A 27,417-nucleotide genomic window follows, 5' to 3' on the forward strand; every position below is an offset into this window, starting at 1 on the left:
TGAATCTGTAGATTGCTTTTGGCAAGATGGCCATTTTAACTATATTAATCCTGCCAATCCACGAGCATGGCAGATTTTTCCATTTTCTGAGGTCTTCTTCGATTTCCTTATTCAGAGACCTGAAGTTCTTGTCATATAGATCTTTCACTTGTTTGGTTAGTGTCACACCAAGATACTTTATATTGTTTGTGGCTATTGTGAAGAGTGTCATTTCCCTAATTTCTTTCTCAGTCTGCTTATCCTTTGAGTATAGAAAGGCAACTGATTAGCTTGAGTTGATTTTATAACCAGCCACTTTGCTGAAGTTGTTTATCAGCTGTAGGAGTTCTCTGGTGGAGGTTTTCGGGTCACTTAAGTAGACTATCATGTCATCTGCAAAGAGAGATAATTTGACTTCTTCCTTTCCAATTTGTATCCCCTTGACCTCCTTATGTTGTCTAAGTGCTCTACCTAGAACTTCAAGTACTATATTGAAAAGATATGGAGAGAGAGGACAGCCTTGTCTAGTCCCTGATTTTAGTGGGATTGCTTCAAGTTTCTCTCCATTTAGTTTGATGTTGGCTACTGGTTTGCTGTGTATTGCTTTAACGATGTTTAGGTATGGGCCTTGAATTCCTATTCTTTCCAAGACTTTTAGCATGAAAGGATGCTGAATTTTGTCAAATTGTAAAACCAGACACACTGAAACTAATAGAAAAGAAACTGGGGAAAAGCCTTGAGGACATGGGCACAGGGGAAAAGTTCCTGAACAGAACACCTATAGCTTATGCTCTAAGATCAAGAATTGACAAATGGGACCTCATAAAATTACAAAGTTTCTGTAAGGCAAAGGACACTGTTAAAAGGGCAAAACAGCATCCAACAAATTGGGAAAAGATCTTCACCAACCCTACATCTGATAGAGGGCTAATATCCAATATATACAAAGAACTCAAGAAGTTAGACCCCAGGGAACCAAATAACCCTATTAAAAAATGGGGTACAGATCTAAACAAAGAATTTTCACCTGAAGAAATTCGGATGGCAGAGAAGCACCTTAAGAAATTCTCAACATTATTAGTCATTAGGGAAATGCAAATCAAAACAACCCTGAGATTTCACCTTACACCAGTCAGAATGGCTAAGGTCAAAAACTCAGAAGACAGCAGTGTTGGCGAGGATGTGGAGAAAGAGGAACACTCCTCCACTGCTGGTGGGGCTGTGAGATGGTACAACCACTTTGGAAATCAGTCTGGTGGTTCCTCAGAAAACTGGACATGAGACTTCCAGAGGACCCTGCTATACCTCTCCTGGGCATATACCCAAAGGATTCCTTGGCATGCAATAAAGACACATGCTCCATTATGTTCATAGCAGCCTTATTTATAATAGCCAGAAGCTGGAAAGAACCCAGATGTCCCTCAAAGGAGGAATGGATACAGAAAATGTGGTATATTTACCAATGGAATACTACTCAGCAATTAGAAACAATGAATTCACAAAAGTTTTACGCAAATGGTTTGATCTGGAAAATATCATCCTAAGTGAGGTAACCCAATCACAAAAGAATACACATGGAATGCAATCTCTGATAAGTGGATATTAATTAGTCCAGAGGCTCTGAATACCCAAGGCACAAATAGCATAACAAATGACTCCCATGAAGAAGTATGGAGAGGGTCCTGATCCTGTAAAGGATTGATCTAGTGTTGGAGGGTAATAACAGGACAGAGAAAAAGGAGAGAGTTGATTGGAGAATGGGTAGAGATAAGAAGGTTTATGGGACATATGGAGAGGGGGGATCTTGGAAAGGGGAAATCATTTGGAATGTAAACAAAGAATATAGAAAATAAAAATATTTAAAAAAGTGTTTTTTAAAGCAGCTAAAACAGTTTGCAGTCATTAGAGTTTACTTCAGAAAATCAGTATGTTTCCTGATTTCATCCTTAACTTGCTAAGGATTTTTTTTTTAATTTGAGTGTCTTTATCAATAAAGACTGGAATTTGACTCATGTGAAGCTATGACAGGAATTCTCAAAAAGTGAAACATGGTATGTTATAAACTGTGCATAAAAATATGATGCTAATTGTAAAAAAGTGCTCTAGAAGGAAAAGAAAAAAATGTATCTAACTGCTACTGTAAAACCTCCTGACAAAGTCAAATGAAAGACAATCAATCAGATAGGAGAGACATGAACATCATTGCTACCACGCACTTTAGAGCTCAGTCTTCAGAGAGATCTATCTTTAAACACAGTCCTGGGCAATTCTGCCATCTGATACTTCTCAGCATACCCTTTTGCATATGTCTATTAATCTATAATTTTTAAATTATGAACCATTTTCATGGATATTAACTGTTGGGCAAAAAAAATATTTTTTTCTTTTAAAATATTTTATTTTCCTCTCATATATTTTTGGTTGTGAGCCTAGCCTTCAGCAGCTCAGGCTGAGCAAACTCTCCATCTCTCAAGATGAGGTTGGAGGAGAATCCTCTAGGAGAGCAAGAGGAGGGAGAAGGAGGGAAGAACTTTGGGAGGGGGACCTGGAGGGGGCCACACTTGGAATGTAAGTAAATAAAGTGATTAGTTGAAAAATGAAACATTGTATTTTATACTAGGAGGTAAACTATGGTTTTCACCCGGTACTTGTTGAACATAAGGCATGTGCCATTACACTTGGTTCCTATTCAGTCATCTCCCAGCGGCTCCCTCCCATCCATCACCTCTAGCAGTTTCCCTTCATTTCCTCAGTTACGCCCTATTCTTCTTATCACATAAATTTTACTACTTTTCTATATTACATCTCCATCATCAACTCCCCTCCTTTTGTGATCCCTAGTTGAGTGACCTACACAATCTCTCTCTCTCTCTCTCTCTCTCTCTCTCTCTCTCTCTCTCTCTCTCTCTCTCTCTCTCTCTCTCTCTCTCTCTCCTCTAGGCTGGTTTCATTTCTTGGCTATTGTAGTTGGTGAGGCACAAACCGTGAATGTGTGAGTGTCCCTGTGGCATGCTGACTTACAGCCTATTAAGAACACACTCAGTAATGTCACAGCTGTATCAGACAGTAGTTGTAGCTTTACTTTTTGATGATCCTTCGTCATGATTTCAACCTGCATGGTTTACATTCTACAAGAGTGAGTAAGAGTTCCTTTCCCCCATATCCTTGCCAACCACATTTATTTTCACTTGTGTTACTGATGATAGCCATTTGGACTTGATGAAATGGAATCCTGAATTGGTTTCAATTTATAACCTCTTGGATATTAAAAGCCCCACATTAATTATTAATTATCTCTATAGTTAAAAAACATTCAGGAAATGAAACTTTTGCTTATGACAGAATTTTTTTGACCATACAATGTTCTAAGTTTCTAGATAACGGATTGCAAAGAACGTCACTTTTATTGTCTAGTGTCATGCAGAATTCAGGCAGACACTGTACACTGGAAATGATATTTTTTTTTCATTAAATTCAAAATTGAAAAAAACCTCACTTGGTAGTGAAAAACTATATTCTTGGTATTACAGCAAAGGAATGAGCAAACACAGGCAAAAATACAATGAAAGATACTTTTCAGAATTGATGAATAAAATTTAAAAACTTCAGCAGATATACATAAAAAGCACACACATTATAATGACATTGTACACATACCATAATTATATATGTATCAATTTATATATAATGTTTTCATGGTAATACTTAATGTAATTTGTAACTCATTTTAAAATTTTAACAGAATGTTAAAAGATATTAATGGGAAACAAAGTGAAATTCACAATGCTCACACCCAAATTTTACCTTTGTTATTCAATGTAATCAGTAGTTATGATTAGTGGGTGAAAGATAAGGGGCAAGATGGCTGGTGAGGTTGTGGAAATTAGAGGAGAACATACTGCTGCCCATTTTTCTAAACCAGTACAATTTCCAGCTGGATTCACAACACTTATCCTTATACCCACATATAGGTGTACCTCTCATTCCTCATCAAATGAGCTTTTTCTAAAGACAATGCTAAGAGGTGCATTAATCTATAGGTATAACAATAAACCAATCACAATGAGTTTAATAAAGTGTCCATTTAGCAGAATGATACTAAGGGCTCTCCCTACTGCCTGTTCTCTATCTCTACAGAAATTCTCAATCCAATGATGCTGCCAGGTGTGGCTCATTCCTATGATGCTCATGCCACTAATACATCAGTGGACATACTTGGCCAGGCCCTTCATTCTTGTGCCTCACAAGGTTTATAACTCAGTGTGACTGATGATGACTTTTTTTTTTCTCATAGCATGCATACCACCTTCCAGTGCCATGGAAGCTACCCAGTAGGGATGAAATCTCCAGGTCAGCACCAGCTTGATCTCTATGTCCCAAGCATGTGGCATCTTCAGCAATAGGATCTTATTGTCAAGTTCTGGAGGGTAACCAAGAGCTCAGGCACTAAACTTTGATATTTGGGAATCTTTGGATCTTGCTTCCTAGTAACTCCATAGAGTAACTAATTTCTGGCCATGGGAATTTTGCTGGTTTTATAGTAGGGGCATTATGGACCCATTGTAGGATGACTCCATTCTCAATTCTCCTCTCTGATAACACACACACACACACACACACACACACACACACACACACACACACATGCTATTCTCTCTTTGAGTCCTTACATATTACAGACACACGCATACACCCTTGCATGTTTGTGTCCCCTCTCTCCCGCTCCTCTTCACCACTACTAACAATTGTACCTATTTGGATTACTCTCAGCAAATATTTTCTCCCATCATTTGGAACTTACTACTCAAACATCTGCAACTGTGAGGCCGTTCTCATTTAACCCACCACGAGAATGTGAATATATGTCCACAAAGGAACTACAGTCACCATGAGAACTGGAAAACTTGAATAAAGAAAACTTTAAAATTTCTCCTGATTCTTCTTGGTTCCCCAATCATTCCCTTCATTTAAAATATATTAGCAGATATTCAGCATCAAATCTTTCTGTTGAGTAAGTAGAAAGATTATCAGCTTTGTTAACCTATGTCCTAAATCCTATGAACGAAAACAAGAGCCTTTGATCACCTATGCTCTCCCAGCAAGAAAGTCTGGAATGAAAACATATAGAATTTGTAGAGGAAACTGAGATTTCTTTTACTCAACAGAAATCAGTTTATCTATAGGAAATCAAAGACAGAGTTCAAAACCAAAATTGTTCTTGAAGTCATTGATACTGTGATATATTCCTAATTCCTATGTGAATTCAATACAGAACTGTAGGACAACAGGTGGCATGAAATTTAACCCCTTCAGTTTTGTATTCCCTCATAAATGAAAATTAATATCTCTGATAATTTAAGAAATGCATTTTAAAGACAAATTTAGTTCTTTCGATTCCTATGTCTTTGAAACTTCAGCAAAACAAAGTACTTGTATACAACTTCTGTATTAGTCAGGGTTCTCTAGAGTCACAGAACGTATGGGTAGTCTCTATATAGTAAGGAAATTTGTTGATGACTTACAGTTTGTAGTCTAACTCCCCAACAATAGTCAGCAGCACCTGTGAATGGAAGTCCAACGATCTAGCAATTGCTTAGTCTCACAAGGCAAGCAAGAGAAGAAGAGAGAGAATCTTCCTTCTTCCAATGTCCTTATGTAGGTCTCCAGCAGAAGATGTGGCACAGACTAGAGGTGTGTACTACTATGCCTGGATCTGGGACTTGCTTTGTCTCAGATGACAATGAAATCAGTGATCTCTTTGCCTTAGTCTCCTGGCATTCATAGCCAAAATGCCTCACTATCTCCATGCCAAGATCCAGTTCAGAAATTTTATCTCCCAGATTCAAGATCAGGATCACAGGGAAGCCTTCCAATTCTAGATTGTAGTTCATTCCAGATATAGTTATGTTGATAACTAGGAATAGCCACTACAATCCACACCTTGGCAACTTGGCATGAATAATATCTCATGTCCACAGGAAACAAGAACCAGTTCATGAAGATACCTAATATAACTAGTCCTCATATGATCACAAATGCATTTGTAAAGTTACAATGGGGCAATGTACCTTGGGAACATTCTTTTAGTATCCCACTAAAATACCAATTAATGTTAAAGAACTACTTCAAGAGCAAATCCCACAGACTGCTAAGAATCACTAATGTTCCACGTATTCACAATTGCATCATGTACTTGAAAGATTTGGAAATAATAACAGGCAATTAACTAGTAATACAAGACAAACTTATCTTTTGTTCTTTCATTGTTTCTGTTATCTTAAAACTTCCCTACTCCTATTTTAGGGAGGGTAATAATGTATAAAATTTCAAAGGTACCAAGTGCTTATTAAATTGCTTGATATCTGTTATCAATTTCAAAGCTGAAATTACAACTTTTCTATTATAACTCAGACCATTCAACAAAATTCATGACAGACAATAATTTGTACTCAAAACTTTACGTCCAGAGTCTGCAAAAGTCTCTAGCCCATCTAATTGTCTAAAAATGTAACCCAACACTTACAGGAGAGTAATTGTTTCAAAGCAACATTGAAGAAATCTAATTCTACTATATTTTACAGTCTGGTTTCTAAATGACATTGTGGCAGACAACTCAAGAATATATTCAATATATTTTTCCATTTAAAAATAATTTATAAACACCTTCATTCCTATGTCTATTTGAATACTCATACAAGTATGGGTATTTGTATGTATGAATATAATATATTGCAAGTTTGTACTGATAAATATATATAATCAGGCAAACAATTTATCATGTATGATAATGTCAGTGTGAATATTTTATTTAATCTTATTTAAGTATTACTAAAATACAATAGAAAATTTCATTCACATCATCATGTAAAAATATTAATAAATACACTAGTCAAATTATTATCAAAAATTAAAAAATACACCAGTTTTAGTCTCTGTCACTAGAGGAAAAAACTAACTTAGAAAGACAAAAGTTAAATTTTGAAGCATGGTTTTAGTCATTTCAGTTAATATTGATTCACCCCATTGTCGTTGAGCTTAGGGTCATGACACATTATAGGAAGAAAAATAAGACAAAAGATATCCTTTATAGCTATGGCAACCTTAAGCAACATATGTACTATGCGACATCAATCTTCATTGTAAAAAAGATTAGTGTAAATGAAAATTGACATTGCTAATTTCTTTTTTTTTCTGATAGAGGAAAACATTTCATTGAGGATGGCTTAAAATTCAGAGATTTAGCCCATTACAGGCATGGCAAGAAGCATTGTGGCATGCATGAAGACATGGTGTTGGACAGAGAGCTGAGAGTTCTACTTCAGGATCAGTAGGCAGCAAGAAGAGAGAGACGTTGGCCTTCTCTTGAGCATCTGAAAGCCTAAAACCCATCCCTGTGACACACTTCCTCCAAGAAGGCCACTCCTACTCCAACAAGGTTATACCTCCTAATCCCTGTCAAGTAGTGCCACTCCTTAATGGCCAAGCATTCAAATATAAGAGCATGTGTGTGTGTGTGGGGGGGGGGGATTCCTATTCAAACCATCACTGCTATGCTATGTTTTGCTATAATTGCTATGCTAGGTAGCAAAACTCAATAGGCAATTAGGATGGTATTTTCTGGTATATACAAAGATGATATACATGTGACCACACATACAAATGTCCCACATGTTGAGAATATCAGAGCAGAAGAACAGTGAGTCTATAAGAGACAAGGCACATCCAGATGTCCTCCAAGATTCTAACTGTCCAGATTGGGGTTTGGAGGCTTTCTGACAGGTAAGAAATTGTCGCTCACTCATATCAGTTGCTTGTTTCCTTGCTGTGACAAAAGCATATTAAGGAAGGGCGGTTTTATCTTGGCTCACAGTTTAAGGGCAGTCTCCTGTGGCAAAGACATCAGGGAGGCAGGAGCTTGAGTCCCCTGGTCACATTGTATCCACAGTCAACAGTGGAAGTGGTGATCCTATCTTTCAACAACCCAAAAGAAGAGAGCCACACAAACATACTTCTACGTCTAACAACAAAAATAACAGGAATTAACAATCACTATTCCTTAATATCTCTTAACATCAATGAACTCAATTCCCCAATAAAAAGATATAGTATAACAGATTGGATACTCCAGAGACCCAAATAACCCTATCAAAAAATAGAGATCAAAGCTAAACTGAGGAAACTCGAAAGACCAAGAGAAATTGCTACTTTCATGTCATTACCTTAGCCTGAGAACTAGTGAACTGAAGATTAGATGATCAATAGCAATGGACATGAATAGTCACATGATTTTATTCCCTATTTAGATGATTCATTGTATCTGGGGGTGAAGAATAATAAAGCAAAAAGAAATAATCTTTAGGAGAACGTAGCAACAGAAAGTATCTACAGAAACAGGAGTCTTGACCATTGGTATTTAATACTGAGAAATAAAGTTTATAGTGCAGCAGACAATGTTACAATATTTTCTTAGCTATATAGTAGTATATATGAAACAGAATTGATCATGATAGTTTATGCATTGTGTAAAATATTTATTTAGGGCTATATTTGGTGAATCTGATATTATAAGAGGACTTTGAGACTTTGTGAAAATAGCAATTGGTGTCTCATGGAGTCCTAGACATATACCTGACATACTACTCAGGCATCAGGATGGAAACTTGGCTTCAATATTAGACAAACATGTGCTATAGAAGGACTTTGGAACTAAAAAGAAGAGTTTTGTTGAGTAATATTAAGTTTTCAATATAACAGATGGGTATCAGAGAATGTATGGTCTGATGATATTCCTACAACTTTTATATGAATCTGTTCCAATCCATTCAACCTGTTGAAAAAATGTACTGTCTTCGAGATAAAAGTCCCAGCATAAACTGAGAATAATTTACGTTACCAGAACAAACAGCATCTAACAAAAGGAGATGGAAAGAGAGGGCTAATATTAATAAAAATGCAAATTTAAAACAACATAAAGAATCAATGAAACAAAAAGTTGCCACTTTGAAAAGATTAAGAAAATTGAAAAACATTTAGCTAAATTAAAAGACACAAAAAATCTGAAAGCCATAAAATTAGAAATTAAAGGGCAAACATTACAAGAGACACGAAGAAAGTCAGAGAAGTAGGACATACTTCAAAAATATATTCCACTAAACTGGAAAACCTAAAAGAAATGTATGGATTTCTAGGTATACTTAACATGCAAAAGTTAAATAAAAATAAAATATAATTTAAATAGACTCACAACATCAAATGAGATAGAAGCGGTCATTAAAAAAATCTCTTAACTGACAAATAAATAAATAAACTCTTTGGCCCAGGTGGATTACATTCAGAATTCTACAAGACCTTCAAAGAAGAACTAACTGTAACACTCCTCTAATTATCCCATAAAATAGAAAAGAGACATTTTCTTTTTATGAAGCCAGTACTATCCTGACTCCAAAACCAACCAAAGACCTAATTTAAAAAATAATTTTATAGGCCAATATCTCTGATGAACTCACACCCCAAATACTTTCAAAGTGAAATCAAGAAGAAATAAAAAATATACCCCTGATCAAGTTGGCTCAACTCAAAAGATGTAATCATGGCTCAACTCACTTATCTCTTCATAAATGAGTAACAAAGACAAGGTGCCTCTTCTCACCATCCCCATTTGGTAGAGTACTTTAAATATTAACTATAGTAAAAAGAAAAGTGATAGACATAACAGGAATAGAAACAGAAAAGAAAGAAGTGACAAAAATCCTCATTTGCAAAAGGTATGATTCTTTATATAAAAAGCTCTAAAAATTCCACCAGAAAATTCCTACAGCTGATAAACACATTCATCAAACTGTCAGGATATGAAATTAATATGCAAAATTCAGTACCTTTTCTATATAGTAATGACAGGAATTATAAGAAAGAAGTCAGAAAAAGAAAATAATTCATGCTATTACAAAAAATAAGGTATTTTGAGATATATTTAAGTGCAGAAGTGAAAACGTGTAAAATAAAAACTCAAAGAAACATAAAACAATGTTGATGAAGACAGATGGAAAGTCATCCTGTGATCATAGTTGATAGGGCTTTGCAGCCCCATGGGAAGAACGACGGTGTCTGCCAATCAGACATCCCAGAGCTCCCAGGGACTAAGCCAAGGTGCACACATGGTTCCAGGCAAGAGTGTGACAGAGGAATGCCTTGTTGGGCATCAGTGGGAGGAGAGGAGGTCCTTGGTCATATGAAGTCTCAATAGATACCCCCAGTGAGGGGAAATCAAGGAGGGGTAGGTAGGAGTGGGTTGGATTGAGGGGCATCTTCTTGGACACAAGGGGTGGGAGGATGGGTTGGGTGTTTTCTGGGAGAGGAAAAACAGCTAAAGGGTATAACATTTGAAATGTAAATGACGAGTATAGTATTAAAATAAATAAAAAATAGAAATCTGCTAAATTAAAAAAAAAAAGGGAGAAAAAATGGACGTCTTACCAAAAGCAAGCTATAACTTCTTCACAATGTCAAAGTGTGACTCCTAGTTGGTTGACCATATGCCAGTAGATAGAATTTTTGTGAAGAATTTTTGGGCAGCACTAGTTGGAATGGATTGGTTTAAACAAAATTAAATTGAGGAGCTTGAAGACACAAATTGGAGTAGGTAGGGGAAGGCTGGACCTAAAAGGAGTTCAGGGTGAATGCATTCAAATTACACCATATAAAATTCTCCAATAATTAATTTAAAGTTAAAAAAATCTAATAGTTCTCTTGGAGATGTAACAAATCTCCCAGGAATTACCAAGTTTCTGACAGTAAATTATCGAGCAGCTAAGCTAGTCATAAAATTTGGAATGTATATATTATCTTCTGAATAACAAGACCAAAAGAAGATGATCGTAAATGATAATGAATATGACATACAAACACAGGACATTCAGTAAAATTATATTCATGTCATATGAAAACCATCCTGAATTTTATGGAATGGAGATAATCAACTTAAATGTAAATAGAGCTATATTTCTGATGAAAAATATGTTTTTTTTTTCAAAATACTTAGGGAAATTGTTAAGTGGTCAATACAATGAAGCTTTTATATATGCACATGCATAAGAAATGAAGCTGACAGCTATATAAGTCCTAATATAAAAGGAACTAATGGCACATGTAAATATGTCATCTATTTGATATGCGTAATTGAGTGGTGTGTGTGTGTGTGTGTGTGTGTGTGTATTCCTCAGGTTTCTTGGTAATCCTCTTTGTCCTTCCTTTCTTGTTCTCCTCTCTAATCTTTTCTTGTAAACAGTGATTAATCTGCCTTTTATTACTGAATGGATTTTCATTCAGTAGTTTATGTAACAGAATCATCTAGTAGGCAGTCTTTTCTGTGTAAGACTTCCGTTCAGTGGCCTTGTTGGTCTGTCTGTGGCCTACGAGGCGGTACTCCAATCCTGAGTCTCCTTGTATAGAGCAGATAAGGTTATCTTCTCCACTTGCTTTTGTCTGTTACTTATAAAACTGCTGTGGACATCCCTGGATATATGAATTCACCTCTTTATGGCAATATCAAGGAGTACATATCTGAGTCACAGAGCATGTATTCCTCTAACTTTTCAAGGAATCACTAAGATAATTTTCAAGTGATTGTAGAAGCTTACAGTTTCACCAGAAGTAGATGAGAATGAAATGTTACCTTTCTGTGAACATGGTTGGAGCCAGTAATTTCATTTTGACATTTTATTAAGTATAAAGTGGTACTTCACTTTAAAACATTATATATTTCCTAATTACTAATGTTATTATATACATCTAGGTAATAACTATATTTTTGACAGTGTTAATGTTCATAGTTTATTTCTTTTTTACTTTGACTATTATTAGTGAGTTTTGAAATTTTTCAAATATTTATATTATGTTTATTTCATACACACACACACACACACACATTCTCTTTACTTATAGATAACATCCTTAGCAGTTTTTAGTATGTAACTGTGCTTGTAAGTGTCTGCATAGAAACAACCTTAACACATGATGGTATTTGAGAATTAGAATAAACAATTTTCTAATCATCCATCTGCACCTTCCATCCACACTTCCTGAAATGTCTTGGACTACCTGTGCCAACCTTCCATATGGCCTCAGTTTAACACGTCACTCTTATCTTGCAGTTTCTTCTTATATGAATGCCTGAGTGTGTTCCTACATCTGAGTCATTCTTTATAAGACATTGTGTAAGACACCTAGTCCACGCCAAGTTTTAGACTTGGGAGAGGAAATAGTCACTGTGCCAAGGGAAAGCACATAGCAGAAGATGTAGCCAGGAAACTACAGCCACACTTTCTCCGCCAGAGCTGTCCTATTGAGACGGCCTCGCATCCATCCATTCTCATTGTAAATGTGCAGCGGTCCTGGCAGATAGCATGCTTTTCTTTCTAATATTCCTGCAGATTATCTTTGCCTCCTTGGGAAGCAGTCTTTACTTCTATCTGTGGTTAAGGCTATTGCAGAGGAAAGCCCTTGGTTTCTTCCAGGCTTGCATACACAGTATGCATACAAAATGGCACTCCTTCTGCGAGTTTCCTATATATGGTTGGCTGCTGCTATAAGATCATGTTGGCAATTTTATTTTTAGCAATTGCTCCTCTAAAGGAAGATAGCTTACATATGGTTTTAAACTGTTCACAGAAAAAAAATGCAGCTTTAATATGAATTCAAAATGAAATGAAACAAGTTAATCCAAGTTCAAGATTAGTGAAGGATAAAGAAGTCCCCAGCTGTGCCAGCATGTCCCATATGTGTCTGCTTGGGGAAAAGTCATCTTTGTAATATTGGTGAAGTCATGAAAATGAACTGTTTGGTAACAATCACATTTTTGTAAATCACAGATATTATTCCAGTGTCTCTCCCCTGTATAACTGAATATCATTAAACTACCAATGCTATTAAGGTCACACCACCCCTCATTTCTTAGTATATTTCCAGCCTAAAGAATAAAAACAATTAAAGGGAATCAGCCAGTCTATAGCTGTTTTTTGTTTCTTCTGAGTGAGTTCGCGCAAAACCAGCTATGAGATCTAGTCATCTAACTCTGCAGATAGAGTTGGTGCTGCCTCCATTACCCCAAGTAATTGAGTATCCATGTTTATCAAATAAGGAAAATATTTTGAACGTGTAAAAAGTTTGTCAAGTTATAAACTTCAAGGAAAAGGTAGATTTAAATGACATGCACATGATGTTTACATTTTCATATTTTTCTTTGTTTATTCACTCTGAAAATAATACTTCTGGTGCTTTTTAACGAATTGCCAAGTTATAGATATTTCAGTTATCCCATGCCTAATCCAAATGCAGTTGAAATTGCCACAATATATTGAAATAATCTGAATCTAAGCCTTTAAGCTTGCTGAAAACTGGAGCATTTTCCAGAGTGAAGAGAGTCTCCAAAACTTAGAATAGGAATTATATTTGAATGAATTAGTCATATCTGTACATGTATGGAAGGCTAATACATTTACCATTATATATGAGCATGTATTTACTTACATAGAAATAACACGGTGTGGATTCAAGAAAAATATATTTAAATTTTTTGAACAACCCAGTAACAGAATTATAAATAGTTAAAAATATTTTTTCTCAACTCTACATAAAGAGCTACAGGCAACCAATGAATGTTGAGAGCAAAAGAAATAGTTTTTCCCCAGAGAAGAGCACACCAAACAGGTTATCTGCTGGGGACAGCATACAATGATAGGGACTGCCAGCAGTAGGCTGGGATGGAGACATCTCAGACACGTGCACTGCCTGGTAGTCCCTGTCATTGTATGCTGTCCCCAGCAGTTATCTAATACCAAATTGTCAATATATATATATATATATATATATATATATATATATATATATATGCATTTTACAACAATGAGAAATGACAAAAGAGAACATAGATGTAAAAGAGAATAAGGATATATATAAAGGAGGTTTGAAGGGAGAGAGAATGTAATCACATCAAAATTTCAAAAAGAAAAAAGTCACATTGAAAATAAAGTGTAGTGTGGAGGACGTGTAGAGAAAAGTTGCTGCAGGGTATGCATGTTGGGAGCTGCATGGACGCCGGGCTGAATTCTGTGGGTTGACATAAAGAATACCCAACTACATGGCAAACACATAATATATTTGATTATATGATAGCAATCATCTTGCTCATACAGTATGCTGTGCTCTCACACTCATGCCTTTTAAAGCTTCATTCAAATCCTGGTCATACTTTTTGTTCATTTTGTCTAAAGCAATGTAAAATGGTGCATTTTCAGTCAGTGGTATACTCTGTGCCTAATAGGCTCAAATCTAGACACACCATGGTGAGAGGAGAAATCCATCTATTTGATACAAAAACAGACTGGAGGAGGAAACATGATCATCAGGGAGTAGTAACATATTATGCTATAAACCATAAGACGGAACACCCCAAATCTGTATGAAAAACTAAAATACTCTGGTGTTCTGCTGCTTGGGGTCACGGTTTGTGTGTGTGTTGTTTAATTGGTGTTAGGGGTAGATACAAGAACCTCCAGCATGCAAGGCAGGTAGCCTACCACTGAGTCACAGCTACAGGCCTATTGTTTAAAGATGTCTTTCTCCAAGGATATGATGAGGAAGCTAGAAATAAAGAAAGCTAAGGGGTTAGGTAAGAGGGAAGAACAACTAAGAAGCCACAACTGCTGCAGAGGATTTACCAGATATAACTGTAGCATAAAGTACACACTAGAGAAGAAAGAAAGAGATGGTGTTACTGTGGAACACCGATGCTTGCTTGATCCAAGATTAGTGAAAGTTAATAGCTTTCGCAAAATTTTATTTCTTGTTTTAGTTTTTAGAGGGTTTTATTTGTTTTTAGAGGGTTTATTGCCATTTCTTTCTTGTTGAGCATCTAAAAATAGATATGAATATAAATGCTTTCTAAACCGATTTTTTCCTTATAAAAGGAGAACCAACTGTTTATTGGCTTTTGGGGTGCAGTTTACATCCTGTGTTAAGCTATCTCCATAAACCCAAACTAAACAGAAAAGAAAGCATTGATATGGATATGCAGGGGAAAAACATCCTTTGTAGAAAAAGCATAACAGTTGGGTTGAACAGAAAACTAAGTCCATGTGTAAATGAGGCAGGAGTAATTTAAGAGAACAGCTACGCGTTGTATGGGGATCTTCACAGTTGGGATAAAACTTGATGAAGGAGTGTAACTGACAGCTTTCTCGCCTGAACACATGCTCACTGAAATGACAACTCTGAGACTTCGTATGTATGAATACATGCCTAGGCCAATAACTTTGGATCATTTGTGCTAACTCATAACTCAATTATCCCGTTTAAGGTAGTCTAAGTCATGCCACATGGTTACCTGGTCCTCAGGTTACCATGTCCAGGAGAATCCCCTTGTCTCACCCAAGCTCAGAATTCCTCTCTTTGTACCAGATGTCTGGACTTCTAACTCTGCCTCAGGTCATTGGCCAATCGGCATTTTCTTGAAAGGTGAATGCTTTTCCACAGAGCACAAGAGATTATCTCTACAAAGGTGCAAAACTACAATTGGCACAAAGTAACCCTTAAAATAAAGATAAAAGTTTAGCTGTGAATATGTTTATTCTTTTGTTGCTCTAATTTAGTTTGAGAGAAATAAAAAGTGGTCTTAAAATGCTCTTTCTTATGCAAAAAGTTTGCAATTGAGATTAAAAGTGTGGATCTTTTAATGAACACAAATATTTACTCCCTTGGGCAAAACTTTAATATCTGTTTTCCTTTTGCACAATAAGAAAATCATTTGGCAAATGTTATATTTATATGTCACTAAATTTTAAAATATTTTTAAAACTTTACAATTATGTCTTATGTACATGAATAAAAATTTAAACAAGGTGTCAAGGGTGCATGTTGTACTTTATTTGAATCAATGAGTTCCCTTTGTTAATAAGTAGTCATACTACAAGAGAAAAAAAGGAGGAGTGGGTAGAGGAGGGGGTGGGCGGAGGAGGGGACAGTAGCAGTCCATTGGCTGTTTAACAGAAAATAAATTAGAGGAGGTGCAATGAAATTCTATACACTGGGGGATCATACACTAAACATTCACTATAAGGTAAGTTAAAGCAACAGCATAGAGAATAAACAAGGACATCAACATAAATGTTCCATAAAATTGTCTGCTCATCAGGCTGTGCTGGGATAACTTGATAATCAAATGGCAATAAAGAACTCTTACATCACAAAATCTAGGTATAAGTGAAGCAAAAACAAAAGCAAACAAAAATTAAAAATAAAAATCTACCCTCAGAATAATAGGTAGACAGGACTCTTAGCTGAAATCATAGGTCTAATAGCAATGGACTTATTTTTTTTTTAAAGAAAGGTTTCATAGATATAATAATGAGGAAAAGATAGCTTGGACATTATCAAAATTTTAACCTGAGGGATGGATTGAAATCTCACTGATTAAGAACAATGTTGCTCGAGCAGAAACACCTGCACCATATCAGGTGGCTCCTAATCTGCAACTCCAGTTCCAGCGGGACTTCATCCATCTGTCATCTACTTGTTTGTATGTAAACATACCCTTGCACAGATAACCCTATATACAAAATGTTAATTTTTTTAAAAAAGAATGAAGAAATTAAACAGTTTTTCCAAGATGACCACTAAGAACCTAAAGTGAGAGGTAGCTGTGGCAGTGTACAATATAATCTACATTCCTCTAGCACTGCTTCCTAATGCACATGATCAGAACCCTACAATGAAACACACAGGGCCACTCAAGAGACACAGAAATTTGTATTCATACATGTATTCAAATCATTTCTTTCTGCCTGAAGTATTGCTTCCAGTACTGTCTAAAAGGCTGCTTTGGTAGTCTTGAATGCTTTTAGCCTGTTTATATCACAGAAAGTAAAACAACAGGTATATTTGTAAGAGTCCGTCGGAAGACCCCCACTCAATAAGGCCACAGAGACCGGAATCGCTGCAATCTGCAAGAGGTTTATTGTTCCAATGTACACCTGGGTGCCTCAGCACTCAGGGAAGAGAAGACCCCAGCTCATAATGCATACCCTTTTTATGAACATTTGGCAGGGAGTTCCATGGTAACTGTGATTGGTTACCCTGCGTAACATTTAAAATTATCGAATGGGGGGTTGTCTCTGCCATTTGGCCCGGTCCTGCCCACCTTGAAGTATTTGTCCTATTCCCTGGCCTTGTCTTTTTTGTGGAGTCACTTCCCTCTCTGGCCTCACCCTAGGCAAGGTGGTTCTGTTTAGACCATTTCCTTTTCTACCCTCCCCCAGGCAGCCCTGCAAAGTTTCTGTCCAGCTTTGAGCCCCCATTCTGGGTCATGGGGAGCTGGCCTTCTGTTCCTGACAGGGTTCTCACATAGTAAAAGAACAAATTTGAAGAGCCAAATGTCCCATTCCTCTATAAGCTACCAATTTTTGCTGTTTATACATTTATTATCAGTAACAGAAGGCCAGCACCACTTTGGGGCTACTTTGATTACTTCTGTATTCTCAAAGCCTCACAGAGTGTTTAACAGAGTAATCACTCAGTAAATAGATAATGATTGTTGGAATGAAATGGATTTAAGGCAGGATTTGAAGAAATAATGAGAGGGTGTAGCAGAATTCAGGAATGTCACTAATCCTTAGATGCAAGCCAATAAGCGACACACTAAGTAAGTAAATTACATGCACAGGAGACACAGAGTGATGTTTCAGAAGGTAAAGGCAACCATAAGAACTTAAGAGTCAGCAGACATGTTTGTGATTACAATGACTTCCATGTCAGTGCTGACTTCAGGACAGCAATGGCAACTCAGCAGTGAACGCAGCCTGTTAACCTAGAACACTGTGCCTGTCTCTGCCTGGGTTCTTCTCCCCCACTCAGATCTTTTCTAAGTTCTTCTCAAGCTCTTCCTGGGCCTTATTCCTCCCGTGTGAGCAGTGTGAGGATATCAGAGGAGGCTGTCCACATGCTGGAATCTCCATGATGGAGGATGATGGAGGATACGACTGAGGTGAGAAGGAAATACGGAGTAGAAAGAGAGAGAGCTCCCTTTGGTTTTGCTCTGGATAGGGTAGGATAAACAAAAACCATTTTTGTTTTCTTTTAAATGATATGCTTCAGAAATACAGACAAAGATAACTTTTCAGCAAAAAAAAATGGCAGTATGTCATCAGCAGATTTTGCAAAAAGAAAGCTAAGAACAGAGATACAAAGTAGTTTCAAAAAGTGACCTATCCTGAAGGGAGAAGACACAGAAAGCAATGGAAGGAAGTATGCATGAACCTAGACAAGCACCGACTCCCTTAAACACCTGGGCGGCAGAATCTTCCAGCACCAAACACTATCATTACACATTTCAGCTAGGATGACTGAATCTGGATATTTTCTAGGGGAAAGATTAAGTGAGACATTCACTTTAGAATCTCACAAGTTTAATATTTACATTTAAATTCCTACAACCATCTAAAGCATATATGCATATTCTACCATGAAAGAAGGGGAAAATAGTAACACATAAATTAATCAAATGTAAGGAAGAAAAGGAGTAAAGAGATAGAGACCAAAAAGTGGTGACAAATGGAATATGAACCCAGTAGTGATTATATCACTTGTAAATAAACTAATGTTGTAATAAAAACAAACTACTGTCAACCCCTCTTTTACATTTTAAAAATTAGAGAACAGAAAAGTTGAAAGCACAAGGATGAAAATTAAGAAAATTCTGAAGAAAAGAGATAGGTGTTGTGCAGTTTGATCAAAAACAAGTCAAATAAATAAAGAACTTTAGCATAAAAAAATAGACACTAGTTCTGCCTGGGCCGTCCTGCTGTCTCAGGGGGAAAGCATCCTTGTCGGTTCTCTTTCAGTGGCTGCTTTGCCTAGCTGTGCCCACACTGTTTCTTCTTTCTTGGACTCCTAAGTAAAGACATCCTTTTCCTTTTGGTTTATTGACTTTTATGAAGATCTGGAGGCTTTATTACATGGATAATTGTAGCTGCCTTCTAATTTATTAGAAGGCAGTGTGATCTTGAAAAAAATAAAACATCATCTTAGAGAATTTTAAAGAATTAAGACAAGAGTCAGGTACCTTGACTATTTAGTTCCCATCTTGGAATTTTCAAAAAGCAAAAAAGAAAACAATATTAATTAATTTAAAAAGATACATGGCAATTTGAATTAAAAATCTTCTATTTTTACAATAGTAACAGATCCTGTGATTCATTCAGAGTTGCCCTTAAACAGGATATCATCTTTCCGGTTTCATGCCTGCGTCTGAATGCTAGTTCTTACTTATTGTTGCAACTATAAGAAAAGTTTCTAAAGTAACCTTAAATAATTAAAGGTATAAAATTCAGTCTCCCAAAGACAAATAGTTTGTCTCCCATTCTCCCCCAAGTCACACAGTGCTGAGCCATTTGTGATATGAACTTCAGTCAAACAGTGAGCCCTTACCCCAAACTAATTATGGCCAGGCAGCTGGCAATTTGACATGGAGAGACAGGCTGACAGTTTTCCTCAAACATCAAGCACACCCTGCATCTCCAGTGCCAAGCAGGATTTGACATTTAATTAAAAAAAACTATCTTAACATAGGTCCACACAAAAAAACTAGGCTGCTGCAGCAAAATCAATTCTGTCTTATTTAAAGCTGAAAAAGCTTGATGCCCCAAAGGCAGAATTTTTATAAGAAAAATATCACTGTTCTACCTCGGGAATTCTGAGTATTAAAAATGATGCATTTTGACTAGCTCAGGATATTGGACTTGGCTAGGAAGCAGATATTAACTGTTTATTAAAGACATTGAACCATTACAAATTTTAGAGATCCAGTGCTATAATAAGATAGCATTTTGAACAAAAGTATCCCTCGTCCTCCCCCACACCCTATGTCAGTGTACATATACAAGGGTGCTCATGAATCTCCATATGTACAAAGTATGTTTATGCACACAGACATGCATAGAACTCTGCACCTGCCCATGTACATACACAAATGTGCTCAAGGATCCATATGTGCAAAGTACAGACACACATAGGTCTCTGTACCCATGTCAATACATGTTAACATGTGCTCATGAAAGTCTCTAGGAAGAGAAATTGGACTTTAACTGGATTTTGAAAAATGATAAGAACAAGCAAAATCAATAGTCTCATTGTGTCAACACTCCAATCAAACCAAATGGAAATCTGACGATGTGTATGTGGCAGGAGGCTTTAACAACACTCATGTTGGAGGAGAACTCTTTTTGAGTAGCATGCTGTTCAGTGCACTGGGCTGACCTCTTTGTGTTTGGTAGTTTGCAGCAGGGAAGGCACAGCATCCTCTGCCAGTCATTCCTGCTCACAATACTGAGGATACAGGGAGAACATGTGCCTTGGCAGCATCCCGGGGACTGAACCTAATGCCAGACAAGTGTCCCACTGCTGGGTTGTATACCAGCCCTTTCTTTACTTTAACCTGCTCTCTAGCCCGGGGAGACTGAAACCTATCACTCTCCCACCTCTACTCCTCAGCAGCAGAGATTACAACCCTGCACCACAAGGCCCAGAAAAACGAGCCATATTTAATTTATAATCAAATCCTACTTGCTCCTGTATTGACGTTATCATTGAAAGGTAAGCACCAGGCAGAAAATTTCCAACTCCATTTAACATGATCCTTGTTTGTGGAAGCAGTAGTGACTCCAAAGCTGGTGGTGTGCTCTAGTTCTCTTAGACTTCACCTTGTTTACATTCTGCTCTATTAAGGGCAAATAATAATGGAGGATTGCATCAGTGTATCAACCAGGGCTCAACAGAGGTGCGCCAAGTTGAAGTCCTCAGTGTTTGCTAAGTAATGGTGCTGGCCCCTGCACTCACCAGCTTCGGCATTCGGTCTCTCTTACCATGTTCCCATCACCCTCAACTTCTATAGTAAACTGCTTTATATACTTCAATGTCAATGAGTCTCTGGTTTTTTAGCTTAACATAAAATTTGTTAACACTAGTCAGAAATAAGGCAGATGCTTCATAGTAGTCTCGTAAATATTTGATTTCAGGCAAAACTGATAATACCTGGTTAGCATCAACTGAGTTTAAAGTTACCCTCTTTGTGCTTAGGTGATTAAAGGCACTTCCTGCTCTTATAGATGAGCTTAATTCAGTCCCCAGCACCCATGTCAGGGGGTTCCCAACAACCTCTAATTCTAGGGCATCCTACATCCTCTCCAGCCTCTGCCAGAACCCCTTCACACAGAGATACACAGAGACGCACATAAAAAATTAAACAGAATTGATTTCCCCTCCTTGTGGCAGTTGGTGGCACTGGCGGGCAAGATAAATATACTTGAGGTGGTTTTTCTGACTAACCACTTTCCTGTCCTCTGTCATGATAAAATTTAAAAGAAATTTTTCATAATAACAAGAATGTTGTGATGGGAGAAATGCACCTATTTTACACTCACGTATTTGTCTTTTCTCCCCATCGTAAACCACTCTGATACAAAGATGGATTTAGCTATTTAGACAGTCAACTGAATTGTTTTCAATCAAAGTGTTTTTCCTTTTTATTCTTATAGAAAATAAATTCTTCTCTCACACATCCTGACCACAGTTTCCCCTCCCTTTACCCCTCCCAGCTTCCCTCCCACCTTTACTCTCCCCCCAGAGCCACTCCCTGTCTGTCTCTCTCTAGAGGAAAGCAGATCTCTAGGAGACAGCAACTAAACAGGACAAAGCAAAACACAGTAAGACAGGGCAAAAACCCTCATACCAAAGCTGGACAAGACAATCTAATTGGAGGGAAACAATCCAGAGTCAGAGATACACCCACTCCAACAGTTAGGAGTCCCGCAAAATCACCAAGCTAACAGCCACAACATATGTGCAGAAGACGTGCTGCAAACCCATGCAGACCCCAAGACTGCTGCTTCAGTCACTGTAAGTCCCTGTGAGCCCGGTTTAGTTGATTCAGTGGGCCATGTTCTCCTCATGTCCTCCATTCCCACTGTTTCCTACAATAATTCTGCCCCCATCCACAGGATTCCCTGATCTCTGAAAGGAGGGACCCAGCAGAGACCTCTAATTTAGACTCCCTGTATAATTCGTAGCTATGGGTTTCGGTACCAGCTCGACACCTCTATGTTGAATGTGCTGTATGGATATCATCCTTAGCAATGGGGCTCCACTGTCAGTTCTCTGAGATCAACTTTCTGTCCTAACATCAGGTCGAGTTATTTGGGGAGCTCCTCATGGGAACCCCTATACCTAAAACTGAACCAAATGCAGCCCAGTTTGAACACTGGAAGTCTTGCCTGCATAGAAGAGATGACCAGTTCAGACTCTCTATCCTCCATTACTAGAAGTACATACTAGAATCACCCAGATAGTTTCCCCTGCACTGGGTTTCCCACACATACCAATTGCCCCTCAATTTCAGCCATTTCTACCACGCTCTTTCCCTCCATTCTACCCCTCAAACTGATCCCTTCTTCTATCCCCACCCATCCACACTCCACCTGCAAAATCTATTTTACCATCCCCCCTCTAGAGCCTTCATCTTTACTTAACCTTTATGGGTCTATGAATTGTACCACAATTATCCCTTATGTAATGGATAATATCCATTTATAAGTGAATACCTACCATATTTGGTTTTCTGAACTGGCTACCTCACTCAAGATGATATTTCCTAGTTCCATCCACTTGTCCGCAAATTTCATGATGTGATTTAAAAAAAAAAAACAGCTGAATAATACTCCATTGTGTAACTGTACCACATTGTCTTTATCCATCCTCCAGTTGAGGGTCATCTAGGTTGTTACAAGTTTCTGGCTATTATAAATACAGCCATAATGAACATGGTTGAGCAAGTGTCCTTGTGGTAAGATGCAGTGTCCTTTGGGCATATACTCTAGAATGGTATGCCTGGGTCTTGAAGTATATGGATTCCCAATTTTCTGAGTATATTGATTTCCATAGCAGCTATAGAGGTTTGCATTCCCATCACCAATAAAGAAGTGTTCCCCCTGCTCCACATCCTTGCGAGCGCAAGCTTTCATTGGTGTTATTGACCTCTTCTGACAGGTGTAAGATGTAATCTCAAAGTAGTTTTGATTTGCATTTCCCAGATAGCTAAAGATGTCGAATATTTCTTTAAGTGTTTCTCAGCCATTCGAGGTTCCTCTATTGAGAATTCACTGTTTGGATCTGTACTACATTCCATTTTTAATTGGATTATTTGTTATTTTGATATCTAGTTTCTTTGCTTGTTCATATAGTTTTTATATTGGTCCTCTGTCAAATATGGGGTAAAATCTTTTCCCATTCTGCGGGCTTCTGTGTTGTTCTATTGACAGGATCCTTTGCCTTATAGAAGCTTTTCAGTTGATAAAGTCTCACTAACTGTTATTCTTAGGGCCTGCCCTATTGGTGTTCTGGTCAAAAGGCCACCTCCTCTGTCGATGAATTTAAGCCTTATCTCTACTTTTTCTATTTTTTTTTCTTTTAAAATTGAGGATTATTCTTTCAAGATCTGTAAAGAACTGTGTTGAAATTTTAATGTGGATTGCACCAAATTTGTATATTGTACTTTGTAGGATGGCCATTTTACTATGTTAATCTTACCAGTTGGAATTTTTCCATCTCCTGATATCTTTCTTCAACTGCTTTCTCAAAAGACTCGACAATGTTATCATACAAGTCTTTAACTTGCTTGGTTAGGGTAGCTCGGAGATATTTTATATAAAGGCCATGTGAATAGAACTCATTTCTTTCTCAGTCTTTTTGTCATTTTTATACACTAGGGTTACTGATTTATTTTGAGTTAATCTTGTAGCCAGTCACAGAGCTGAAAGTGTTCATCAGCTGTAAGATTTCTCTGGTCAGATTTTAGGCTCACTTATATATACTATCACATCATTTGCAAATAACACTATTTTGATTTTTTCCTTTCCTTACTGTTTAAATTGCTATTCTGAACTCAATTCAACTATTTAAAGTGGTATTTTTCTAGAAAACTGTCCATTCTTTCAGATTTTTCCAATTTGGTGAAATATAGATTTTTTTAAAAAAAAATGTCTTTATGAGTCTCTGGATTTCCTGTTGCTATGTCCCCTTTGTGCTAATCTGATTTTGTTAATTTGGAAATTCTCTGTGTGTCCTGGAGTTAGTTTGCATAAGGATTTGTCTATCTTGCTGATTTTCTCAAAGAAACAATTCTTTGTTTTATTGATTCTTTGAATTGTTCTGTTGTTCCTATTTTATTGATTTTAGCCCTCAGTTTGATAATTTTTTACTGTCTACTCCTATTGGGTGTATTTACTTCTTTTTGTTCTAGAAATTGTACTGTTAAGTTACTAGTTTAAGATCTGTGCAGTTTCTTAGGTCGGCACTTAAGTGCTATGAAGCTTCCTCCTCGCACTGCTTTTGGTGGATCCCCTAGTTCGACTATGCTGTGCATTTGTTTTCATTCACTTCTACAAAGTTTTCAATTGTTTGCACTATTTCTGCCTTGACCCAGTTTTCATTCAGTAGAGTTATTCAGTTTCTATGAGTTTGTAAGCTTTCTCTTGTTTCTGTCATTGTTTTAATCCTTGGTGGTATGAAAGGATGGAGGAAGTTACTCCAACTTTCTTGTTTCTGGTGAGATTTGCTTTCTGACCAAGTATGTGGTCAATTTTGGAAAAAGTTCCATAAGGTACTGAGAAAAAAATATATTCTTCAGAGTTTGGATGAATATCAATATAGATATTGATTAGGTCCATTTGGTTTATAATGTCTGCTAGCTCCAGTATTTTTCTGTTTACTTTATTTCTGGATGACCTGTCCATTGGTGAAAGTGAGGTACTGATATATCTAAATAGTAAGTTGTGAGTCACTATGTGAAATAAGCTTTAGTAGTTTTTCTTTTACAAAAGTGTGTTCCCTTGCATTTGGGTCATAGATATGACCCGAATCCTAGGACTTTTCATGAATTAATGCTATATAAAATTTTAAACAGTAATAATTGCAAAACAAAGTAAATGCAGAAATTTAGAGTTTGAAATGGAACCATTGGTATGCATTTGATCAAAATTTACAGGTACATAATTGTTAGGCTCCTCACCAGTGTAATAAGAACTTGAGTTAGTGACAAACTCTTTTATCCTCAACATGATAGTTTCTCTCTATTCCCACATGCATGGGATACAAACACACACCTGAAGTTTACACAATGCAAGCACAATCCATACACATAAAGACTTTCATTTTCTAAACACGTGATAACAATGGTGAAAGAACTTGATATTCCTGAGTAATTAATAAGGACTGGTGAAATTACCATTTTTGCGAAGTTTTCACTCACCCCCTCACTTCATCTATTTGGTGTATGACACCTGTTATTCACATAGGTTTTTACCATAGCCATTTTCACAGTGTCATTTACACTAATCACACCTCACCTGTAGCACTGCATGTGTGTGCTTTGGGTACATGTGGTCAACAGTGGCTCACAAAATTATTAAGTATAAAAAATTAAAATTTCACACTTAAATACGCTCTAAATATTTTATTGTGATTTTTTAATTTTTTGACATATTTATTGCACATGGGTTTATATTACAAAAGGATATTTTAAGCAAATGTATATGCTACATGAAGCATGTTTTCTTCCATACATCCTTTTCTCTTCCATTGACTTTATTCATCACTCTCTCCTTTGAGTCTGCACATTTGTGTGTCCTAATTTGTCACTTTTTATTTATTATTAATAACAACTTCTTCCATGTGTCTGACACAGCATGTTTTATCATGGATGTTTATGCATCAAAAAACACAGTACATAAATGGTTGGATAAGATATGAGGTTCCAAGTATTATCTATAAGTGTTGGCAACTTATCCCTCACAGACTGTGACCACATATTTCCTTATTATTTCCTTTGCTGTATCATCCACTTTTAAGGAAGAAATGGCTTCAGCTTGAAATGAAAGCCAAATGACGTTAAAGCATTTAAAACTGATGAATCCATTTTTTATAGTAATGTTGGAAACAATGCTATCAATTTAAGAAGAATGATAAGTAGACAACAAAGAAGAATCAGACAGAGGAGGGTGTTCTCTTTCTAGAACATAAGCCTAGGGAATGCCACAGGCAAATGAATTTAGATAACAGTGACAAACAGTATTTCATTCCTGATTCTGTTGTAGGACAGCTATCTTCTGCCTCTTCCACCCTATCTATGTGGCGTAATAACTACTGGCTTTGGCTAAATAAAAGCATCTATCTTTCATACCTATAAAGCACATAAGAGAAATTAGCTAAAGAAAACTTGGAAAAACAACAAAATTTGGTTTGGAGAAGCTGATGGAGGCTGGCTTCCATTGAGTTGCATGATTGGGTGGGGGCACCTATGCTTAAGACCTGAAGTTCATGAACTCTCAGAAGACTAGTGGAAGACCAACTAGATAGTGTACTTTGGCTCTCTACTAGAGTGAAAGAAGGCTTTTTCCTGCCTCAGTAGCAAAATTAGATTTATTCTTATCTCCAAAGCTGTGAAGTCCTTAGAGACATTCTGCCAGGATCTAGGTCTTGGTCTCTGTGGATAGCACTATGATATCACTTCTTACACATAGCTTCACAGAATCTGATTGAACAGATGGCAACAGCAGCAAGGCAGCATCATCAAGAATGACATGAGACATAAGGGTCTCCCTTCTCACATGACTGATGACTTGCAAAGAATTGGGCAACCAGAATTACTCCCTGGTGGAATGTGAGGGATGCTTCACTCATTGTTCAGAACTGTGAAATCAGGTTATATTGACTGTTAAGTAGAAGAGTTAGCAAAATATTTCATGGGACTAACTTAAACTGGAAGCTGTTAATCTGCTCAGCAACATAGATTAAAGAGTGAAAGATACTGAAAGATATTTCAATGATCTGGGTGGGAAGATGGGTCATAAATTAGTGTAATAGAAAATTATAGGCATAATGTTTTTGTACACTGTATAAAGATTATCCTTGTATTTATTCAAGTTCTGGTTTCTCTGCCCCCATATCTTGTTGCAATTTGGACATGACATTATAATGCTTATTCTAAGTATCTCTTGTTTCAATGTTGTATAAAAATTGTTCCCCATTTATCCTCTGATTTGTCAACAAAAGATGATCAGCCAAAGGCTGGGCAGAAGAAAGAATATGGATGGAATTCCACCAATCAGGGGAGATGAATAAGAGGGAAAAGGAAGGGTGGATTCAGCCACAAGGAAAGGGCCGAGGAAACACCATAAGAAAATATCTGGAGGCCAGGGCTTGTGTCAGATCACTACTAAAATGCAAGTGTCTTAGGTATATTGTCTGGGAGGTAGTCAGATTAGCTTAGAGATTTAAAATAAATTAATAGCTGCCAGGTTATTATTTTGTAAATCTTATCATATAAATCTTACAGTCTCT

Source organism: Apodemus sylvaticus, chromosome 4 (assembly GCF_947179515.1).
Source record: "Apodemus sylvaticus chromosome 4, mApoSyl1.1, whole genome shotgun sequence".
Taxonomy (NCBI): domain Eukaryota; kingdom Metazoa; phylum Chordata; class Mammalia; order Rodentia; family Muridae; genus Apodemus; species Apodemus sylvaticus.